This window comes from Rhinatrema bivittatum, chromosome 2 (genome assembly GCF_901001135.1).
Source record: "Rhinatrema bivittatum chromosome 2, aRhiBiv1.1, whole genome shotgun sequence".
Classification (NCBI taxonomy): Eukaryota; Metazoa; Chordata; class Amphibia; order Gymnophiona; family Rhinatrematidae; genus Rhinatrema; species Rhinatrema bivittatum.
The window spans coordinates 170838909-170848322 of NC_042616.1; positions in this window are offsets into that span (position 1 = coordinate 170838909).

Consider the following 9414-nt stretch of genomic DNA (forward strand, 5'->3'; position numbering starts at 1 on the left):
CAAAGAATCCTAAGCCTTGCTATTTGCACTACTTGCCATATTCGGGCATCACAGCAGGGTGTCCCCTCTAATCTTGTCAGCACTGTCTGGAGGCTCAGGGACAGTTGTCTCCCGCTGATTTGTCTGAGCCTGGCCCTTCCCAGCAGGATGTGGGAATGGGACCAGAGGGGGATCTGTCAGAAGCTTTGCCTGGGTTTGAGGCTCTTCTAACTGGAATTTCAGCAGGGGAGGACTTCTCAGTGGGCACCACACTAACGCCCCTGGTTTTGGTATGGATCCTTCCACCTTTTTCTTGGGTGTAATTTTTTAAAGGGCTGCAGTCCCTTCTAATGTTCGGCGGAACCGGCTAAACCTGGAAGTTCAGGATGGCAGGCTGCGGAATCCCACGAGTCTGGTGCCACGGATTAAGCATCTGAGAACTCCTTGGCCTGCTGCGGGTTCCACTGATAGGGACCCTGCTGGCTCAGATGATGAGGACTATCCTTACTCCCTGGAGGATGGGGAAATCTTATGGATGGGATGCCAACTCTGATCTCCCAGACCCTGACAATGCTGGGAGTGCAAGGTGTTATTTTCATGACTGAGCCAAAGAAGAATCCCATTTTAGTACCTTGATTGGCCTCGAATGGGGTGCTCCAGAAGCTAATTTTAAAGGGGGGATGAGCCTTGGTAGGGCTGTACCTCTGGATCCGACAGCGAGAGAGAGTAGTTGCATTTTCCGAAAGTGGATGCACTAGTGTGTGCAGTCTCCAAGTGGACGACCTTTCCTGTAGAATGGGGAGCGGCATTGAAGGACATGCAGGATAGGAGATTTGAGGCTATCCCTACTCAAGCCTTGAGGCAGTGGCAATGAATTGCAGTTAGCCTCTTGCTGATCTTTGGGTGGCTCATGCTTGTTTGCTTCTATCTCAAAAAGTCGATGAGACTGGATGAATACCAGGGCAGTGAAGAAAACCGGCTGCTGCCTTTTTGCGGATGTGGGCTACGTCTTGGTCCATCCCTCTTTCAGAAAGGTAGTTTCAGTGTTTGCAGCCAAGCTTCAGCTGTGGTGGAGAATTGTCGGCTGCTACAGTTTCAAAGTCTAATCTTATGAAATTGTCCTTAAAGGATCACTCTTGTTCTAGGAATGAGTTGGAGTAAATGAGCAACAGGTAGGGTGAGTTCCAAGTTCCTCATTTGCCAGAGGATTAAAAGTGCGAAGGGCCGTGCTAGGGGTTTCAGACATTTTCGACCATACAGAGAAGCGACTTCTCAGAGGGCTCAGTCCTTTTGGCCCAGGCAGCCCAGATGGGGTGTAGGTTCGAGTGGCGATGCACCCCTACCCCCTCAATGAAGGTGTGCCGACCCACCTCCTAGAACAGGAGATTGGAGTTCGCCTGTCTCCTCTTATCAGAGGTGGGTCAAGATCACATCAGACCAGTGAGTTCTGGAGGTGATAAGGGACAACCATGCTCTGGAGTTCTGCGTTCCTCGGGACAACTTCATGGTGTCTCCCTGCAACACTCCAAAAACGAGGTTGGCAGTGGAGGGTACACTGTCAAGGCCCCTGAGCTTGTGGGCCGTGATTCTAGTGCTTTAAGTCACATGAAAGTGCGGGCTGTTATTCCAATTTCATTGTATCCAAGAAGAAGTGTTCTTTTCATCCCATCCTGGTCCTACAGGGAATCAGTGATCATTGTGAATGGCTCGTCTACGCTTGGAAACCTTATGCTCGGTGATAATGGCAGTATAGTTGAGGGAATTTCTTACTTCGCTGGATTTGCCAGAGGTGTATCTACATATTCCCATTCGGCTGGAGCATCAATGGTTTCTGCGGTTCACTGTTTTGGGGCGACATTATCAGTTTACAAGCGCTACCTTTCGGTTTGGCCACCATGACCAGGACCTTCTCCAAGGTCTGTTCTGGTTTTGAGGTGGAGTGGATTCTTGAGTACTGCGGTGATGGCCACTCCCGCGGGGAGGAGCCCCGTGAGAAACCGCAGTACTAGGCTAGACTCTATACACGCAGACACAGAGAATTTGTGTTTATTATACAGCTTGGTGGTACTGCCCAGGGGTAGCAGCAGTGAGGTAACCAGTAGAAGTAGTCTAGGGGTCCTCAGCAGAGAAGACCAGTCCCACACTCAGGTAGATGGTAGACTGCGCAATGTAGTAGAGAAGTCCTGGATGCAGACTCGCAGCACAGAAGCTGGAGGTGAGACAGATTGACAAGGTTAGTTACTCACTGAAGTAAATAGCTGTATTGATGAAGATCCTGGCAGGCAGAAGCGAAGCAGTTGCAGGCACCAGAATAGGGAGCACAGGCCCTCGAGGAGCAAGTACCCGGTTTCCCAGATAGGTTCCTGAAAGAGAGAAGATGGGCCCCCGAGGAGTGGGTACCCAGGTTAGCGATGAGTTACCCCGAAGCGCAGAGAGAGCTTCCAGCGGCAGCAAGGAAGTGGCAGAGCAGCTTAGACCGGAGGCATTCCAATCCTTTCTTGATCCTTGCTAACTCAGTTTGTTAGCAAACAAAGGGCAGGCTAAATAACCAGATGGCGTGACGTCACTCGGAGGGGACGCCCCCGAGGTTCCCGCCATGACGTGGATAAAGACATGGGTGGCCCTTAGGAAGGAGGCCCTTAGGAAATCCATGGTGAACAATGTCGCCATTGCCGTTTCGGGGACGCCGGAGAGAGCAGCATGAAGACATGGTAGCAGCCATTTTCCCAAGGCTTGAGGAGAGAGAAGGAAGAAAGATGAGGCACAGAGTTCAAAGCCGAGTGAGATAGACGGATGCAACAAGGTCCTGGTGGTGGTAGCGGCAGTGTCGAAACATGATGGTATTCTCGTCCACCCTTAACTAGACGTTTGGATAATTCGGCTCAAGAGCATGGAGAAAGTCTTCAGGCCTCGTGCAAAGTGGTTTCCTTGCTGCAATCAATAGGTTGGGTGGTGAATTTGACCAAGAGCAAGTTACAGCCATCTCAGATGCTGGAGTGTCACAGTGTTCGTTTCAACATGAATCAAAGCAGGGTGTTCCTGCCGGAGGTCCGCATTCAGAAACGGATAATGCAGGTGCGGCTATTGTCAGAAAAATTCGCCCGGAGGTATGGTCTTACCTGCATGTGTTCTGTTGATGATAGCCATCCTGGAAATGGTTCCATGGGCAAGGGCACATACGCGTCTTCTTCAGCGCCACTGCTTGCATAGTTTCAGGACTTCTTGATATGGCTTCAGTTACCGGTGAAGATTAGCATCCAAATACAGTGGTGGTTGAAAGCGTATCATCTAAGGAAGGACATTTCCCTACTAACACCGGGCTGACTGGTGCAACAGATGTGAGCCTCCAGGTTTGGGAGGCTCAGTCAGGAGTTGATGGCGCAGGGGCCCTGGATTGCAGAGGAGTCTCTCTGGAGCATCAATCGTCTGGAAGCATGTGCCGTTTGGTTGGCATCCTTACAGTTTGATGACTGCTGGCAGGGTCAAAAACTCTGAGCGCACTGTGACAATAGTGGCTTACATCAATTGCCAGGAAGGCACCAAGAACCAGCAAGTGTCGCAGAAAATATTCCAGCTCTTGGAATGGGCGGAAGTACATCTTCAGGAATCTCTGCCTCCCACATTGTGGGAACAGACAAAGTAAGAGCTGATTTTTTTTTCAGCAGACAAGAATATGGATCCAGGAGAATGGAAATTGTCGGACGAAGCGTTCCAGCTCTTAGTGGGCCTCTGGGGCCTACCATTTATAGACTTGTTTGCAACATCACACAATGCAAAGGTTCCTCCCTTTTTTCTAGATATTGGAGATCTGAAGTCCTTGGCAACAATGCTCTTGAGCAGGAGTGGCTGGAAGACAAACTTTGGTATGCTTTTTCCTCTGGCTCATGTTGGGTAGAGTGATTTGTAAGATCGAAAAGCACATGGGGATGGTGCTTCTGGTGGCTCCAGATTGGCTCAGGAAGCTGTGGTATGTAGATCTGCAGAGGCTCTTAGTGGACTCTCCTTCCTGGTTACCAGTCCATAGGGACCTGCTACAAGAGAGACCTATTCTTCATGTAAGTCTGTCTTGATTATGACTTTTGGTGTGGTCCTAGAAGGAGCTCAGTTGCTGAAGCACGGATATTTCACTGCTGTGATTTCCATCTTGCTTCAAGTGCAAAGGTTCTCCCCCTCTTTATCTTACTTTCGGGTTTGGAGAGTGTTTGAGGCTTGGTGTGAGCAATGAGGTATGCTTGCTCGTTCCATTAAGATCCTGCTCATTTTGGAATTCTTATAAGATGCGTCAGTTAAGGGCTTGGCCATTAAATTCTTGGAGATGCAGGTGGCAGCTCTTGCCTGTTTTCAAGGGTCAGGTGAATGGTGGCCTCCTGTCGGCCCATCCAGATGTGGCTCTATTTTGTAGGGGGTGAGGCTTCTTCATCCTCCATTGTGGTTGCCATGCCCTCATGGAGCCTTAATCTGGTTCTAGAATTTTGGAAAATTCCACTTTTTAGCCACTGCATAGCCTCTCCTTGAGGTTAAATTCTTGAAGACAGTGGGGCCAATGCCATACAGTGCACTCAGCCGCACAAATCCACAGAAACATTAACCAATTCTTGCACATTATAAAAAAATTGATAGCAAAGTAAAAAAAGGAATATTATGGTTCAAAAATTCAAAAGTTTGCAAATAATCATAAAACACTATTTAGCATACTAAATAAGCTTACTAATGACAGTAACCAACACACACTAGAACTTCCCAAACATCGATGTAACGAAATTGCTGTGTTCTTTAAAAATAAAATTGATAAATTACTGGAGAGCATAAAAATTAGTCCAAAACAGGAGATTAAAATTCTTCCCAGATAGTTAACTAAGGCCTGGATTTTCTATCAGTGCACAGCTTTCTGAATTCTGTGGTAACGGGGGGGCGGGCCTGCGAAAGCAGGCAGCGATCGCACCACCGAGGTGTTCTCACTGCCGGCTTTCGCCCCCAATAGCGCCACAGTGAAAGGTGGTGCTATTGGGCACACTACTAACGGCGATAACGGGTCTTACCATATCGCCACCAGCGAAGTTACTGCTGTGTCCGCCCCAACTCCTCTTCCAGTCCCAACTCCGCCCCTATCAAGCTATCGCACGCGAAGAAAAAGGACTTTTCGCGTGTGATACTGATAGAAAATGATCCCCTAAGTGGGCTAATTTTAAGGAAGTAATTGACGCAATACCAACATTGGCTTTAAGGAAGTAATTGACGCAATACCAACATTGGCTTTAAAACCTTTAGTACAAATTGTGGCACCATACATCACTGCCATTATTAACCTATCTCTAAAGGAAGGATCTTTCCCAGATCTGCTAAAAGGCGCTATTATCAAACCCATTAAAAAGAAAATAAACCTGGATCTATAGATCTGACTCTAATCTAGCTTTCATTGCAAAACCTGGATCTATAGATCTGTCTCTAATCTAGCTTTCCTTGCAAAATTAATTGAAAAAACAATACAAATACAACTGACTGAGCACTTAGAAGCCAATAACATTATATATCCATCCCAACATGGGTTCAGAAAGCACTATAGTACTGAAACATTATTACTATCATTAACAGACACAATACTTAGGGGATTCGATAATGGCCAACAATATTTATTGATTTTACTAGACCTTTCATCTGCGTTCGATACGGTGAACCATGCAATATTATTATAAAAGACTTGAAGAAATAGGATTTAGCAACATCACTATACAATGGTTTTCATCATATTTACAGAACTGATTTTACCAAGTACAAATAAATAATACTCTTTCAGAAAAAAATCATGTTAAAAACAGGAGTACCACAGGGATCTGCCCTTTCAGCTACGCTATTTAATAAATACATGATGCCACTATGTCATCTTTTAGCAGGATTAGGGATTATTCATTACTTATATGCAGACGACATCCAACTAATTTTACCAATATCCAATACCCTTGATAAAACTTCTAAACTAGCAGCCATGTATTTAAACATAATTAAACAGCTTTTACAACAAATGGAATTAGTAATTAACATTGATAAAACTGAATTTATTCACTTAGAAAGAAAGGCCTCGCAGATTATTCAAACACCAATAGTGATTAACGACAATCTAACAGTTAAATTGTCTGATAAGGTACGCGATCTTGGAGTAATAATCGATAATGAGCTTAGTTTAAAACAACATGTAACACAAAGTAAGAGAAGGCTACGGGAAACTAATAATATTAAAACACCTTAAACCATTACTTAGTCATAAAGACTTTAGAACTATTCTACAGTCCTTAATATTCGCCAGTACCGATTATTGTAACTCACTTTTATTGGTCTACCAGCTTCCACCATTAGACTACTACAAATTCTACAGAATGCAGCGGCAAGAGTGTTAACCGGCAGCAGGAAAAAGGACCACATTACACCAGTATTAGCTGAATTACATTGGCTTCCAATTGAATACCGTATACAGTATAAAGTTCTCAGCACATTACACAAACTTATATATGATGAGCACGCAGGTTGACTTAACACTACAATTCGCTTACACACACCTCAAAGGGCGCTACAATCAGAAAATAAAGGCTTACTACCAATTCCATCGGTAAAAACAGCACATCTCACACAAGTCAGGGATAGGACTATTTCACTTGCAGGACCAAAAATCTGGAATGTAATGCTTGTAAACCTTAGACTACAACAAGATTACAGCCAATTCAAGAAGGACATGAAAACTTGGTTATATATACAGGCTTTTAAACAAACGGAAGGTGATCCTAAGAGCAAATAGTTGGCATTTTCTTACTATTTATGATTTTATGATTTCATTCTGTATTTTATTTCCTTTTTATGCTCTTTTTAGTAATTTTATATTAATGCAATGTTGTTTTAAATTCTTATATTGATTTTTATTATTTTACTATTAATTTGACTTTTTAGTATTATTTTAGTAATAATTTGAATTTTGTTATTTTATATTTTTATTGTTCGATTTGTAAACTGTTGTGATGGTACTTCCAAACGACGGTATAAAAAAACTGTCAAAATAAACCCACAGTTGGACGTGGGTTGTAGAGGCACTAACTAATTCCCTTATGCGCTCCTTAAACCAATACAGAAAAGAAGAAAAACTGCTTTTCTGTACTGTCTCCTACTAGGAGAAAAAATAAAGTAATTTAACAAAAAAAAAAAAAAAGCGCCGGCAGTCTGATGCAGGAAATGGATGCTCAGTTGAGAAATGTCCATTTCCTGAACCCCTGGCTGTACAGCATTTAGGAAAACCGATGCTGACAAACTCGGCATCGGTTTTCCTAACCGGTGGACGACCGACGCTCTTGAGTCGGAGGTGGACCCTTGGGCTGAGGTGGGGTTGACGCAACCCGCAGGCAAGGTCCTATGGGTCCCCACCGTCAGCAAGTGGAGAGGGCTGAAACTAGAGGCCGCTGGAGCTTCACCTATACCAGCCCTCGTTCCCCTCGGGTTTAGCCTTTGGATGCCGGGGCCGGCAGGACTTAGGTGGGCCTCGAGGTTAGCTAGAAGTGGAAGGTGATTCAGCCCAGAGACAGCAGCTGGTAAATAGAGTAGTCCTATCCTGGACAGGATTCGGTACTGGAGCTCAGGTGCCAAAAGAACAATAGGTAACTGGAGGCGCTCAAGAAAAGAAGGCCTGAGACTTGTAAGTCCACGTCCAGAGGATTGGCGAGAGGAGGCATCACTGACAGGCAAGGATCAGAGCCGGCGGCAAGTGCAAGCTGTGGCAAGCAACGTGGAACTCTGGACACAGGATAGTCTGTAGCGTAGTTGTTCAAAGCAATGGTCAGGGCACGGAGAAGGCAGGCGTGATCAATCAAGGCAATGGTCAGGGCACGGAGAAGGCAGGCGTGATCAATCAAGGCAATGGTCAGGGCACGGAGAAGGCAGGCGTGGCGGAGGTCCAGGGCTGGAGAGAAGCTGAAGAGTAGTCAGGCGTAGCAAAGGTCTGGGGCTGGAGAGAAGCTGAAGAGTAGTCAGGCGTAGTGGAGGTCCAGAGCTGGAGAGAAGCTGTCAGTCCAACACAAAGACAAAACAGGAACGAGGAGAACAGAAACCGGGACACAGTGAAAAGACAAATCTCAGATCAGCAATGAGTACTTGGAATATGAGGAGACCTGTTGCAAAGGCAGTTATAGAGTGAGGCCTGAGCTTTTATACGTTGAAGAGTCTGACGTCAGCATCCGGGTCCTTGGCCAGGTTCCCGCCGCAGGCCCTTTAAAAGAACTACTGATGCACGCGCACCTAGGAAGGGGCGCAGAGCTGATGGCGTCTCTCCGCGGGCCACACGGAAAGGCCTGATGAACAGGGACATCTTGGCTGGCAACACTGGGAAGCATGGCATGGCTGGTGGCACTGGAGGGAACCCAAGGTTGGAGCTGGCGGCCCACTGCCACCAGTGAAGAGGAGCCAGGAGCTGGAGTCCGTCTGAAAAGGTGAGAGGGCCGTGCCGCGGGCAGCACGCGTAACACACGCACTCGGGCTCTCCTTAGCAAGAAGGCACTAGGGGTGCACAAGCGACCCTAGTGCCTCCTTGCTAACACAACCCCCTAATTTCAATATTGCATGGCGCCCTCGGGGTGCATTAAGAAAGCAGGCACTGACTGTTCAGCGCTCGCTTTCTCTGCGCCAAAATATTGCATCGGCCCCAGTGTTTCTTATGGTGAATTGTCCCACATGTTGGGTCCAAGCTGTGGGCTCTTTCTTACCAGGAACCGTTCCTGCGGGTAACTCAGGGAGTGGTTCAGCTTCAGACTGTTCCGTTCCTTTTTAACGGAAGTGGCCTTGGATTTTCATTTGAACCAATCGATTTCCCTGCCAATGCTGGACAGGGAGAGATGTGGATGAATATCGTCTGTTGCAGACCTTGGAAGTCAAGAGGCAACTGATGCGGTATTGGAGGTCATTAAAACCTCTCAGGAAGACCGACTGCCTGTTTGTTCTCCATGATGGAGATAAACAAAGTGAATCGGCGTCGTGAGCTACGTTAGTCCTTTGGATTAAGGAGGTTATCACGGCCACATATGTGGATGCTGAGTAGCCATTGTCTAAAGAGGTTAGGATTCATTCCACTAGAGGTCAGGCAGTGTCATGGGCGAGCTTTGATTGTTCTCGCCCCTCAAAATTTGCCGAACTGTGATGTGCTCCTCCTTACACACTTTATCCAGGTATTACCGCCTGGATGTGCAGGCCCAGAAAGACACAGCCTCTGTGCGTGTGGTGTTGATTGGTCCATGGGCAGCCTCCCACCCTGTTCAGGAGTAACTTTGGTACATTCCACTGGAGGTGGATTAACCTGACTAAATGCAGAGAAATGAGAAATTACTACTTACATTACCTGATAATTTCCTTTTCTCTAGTGAAGACAGGTTAATCCACCTTCCCACCCTTGGCTGCTGGTTTGTGGTT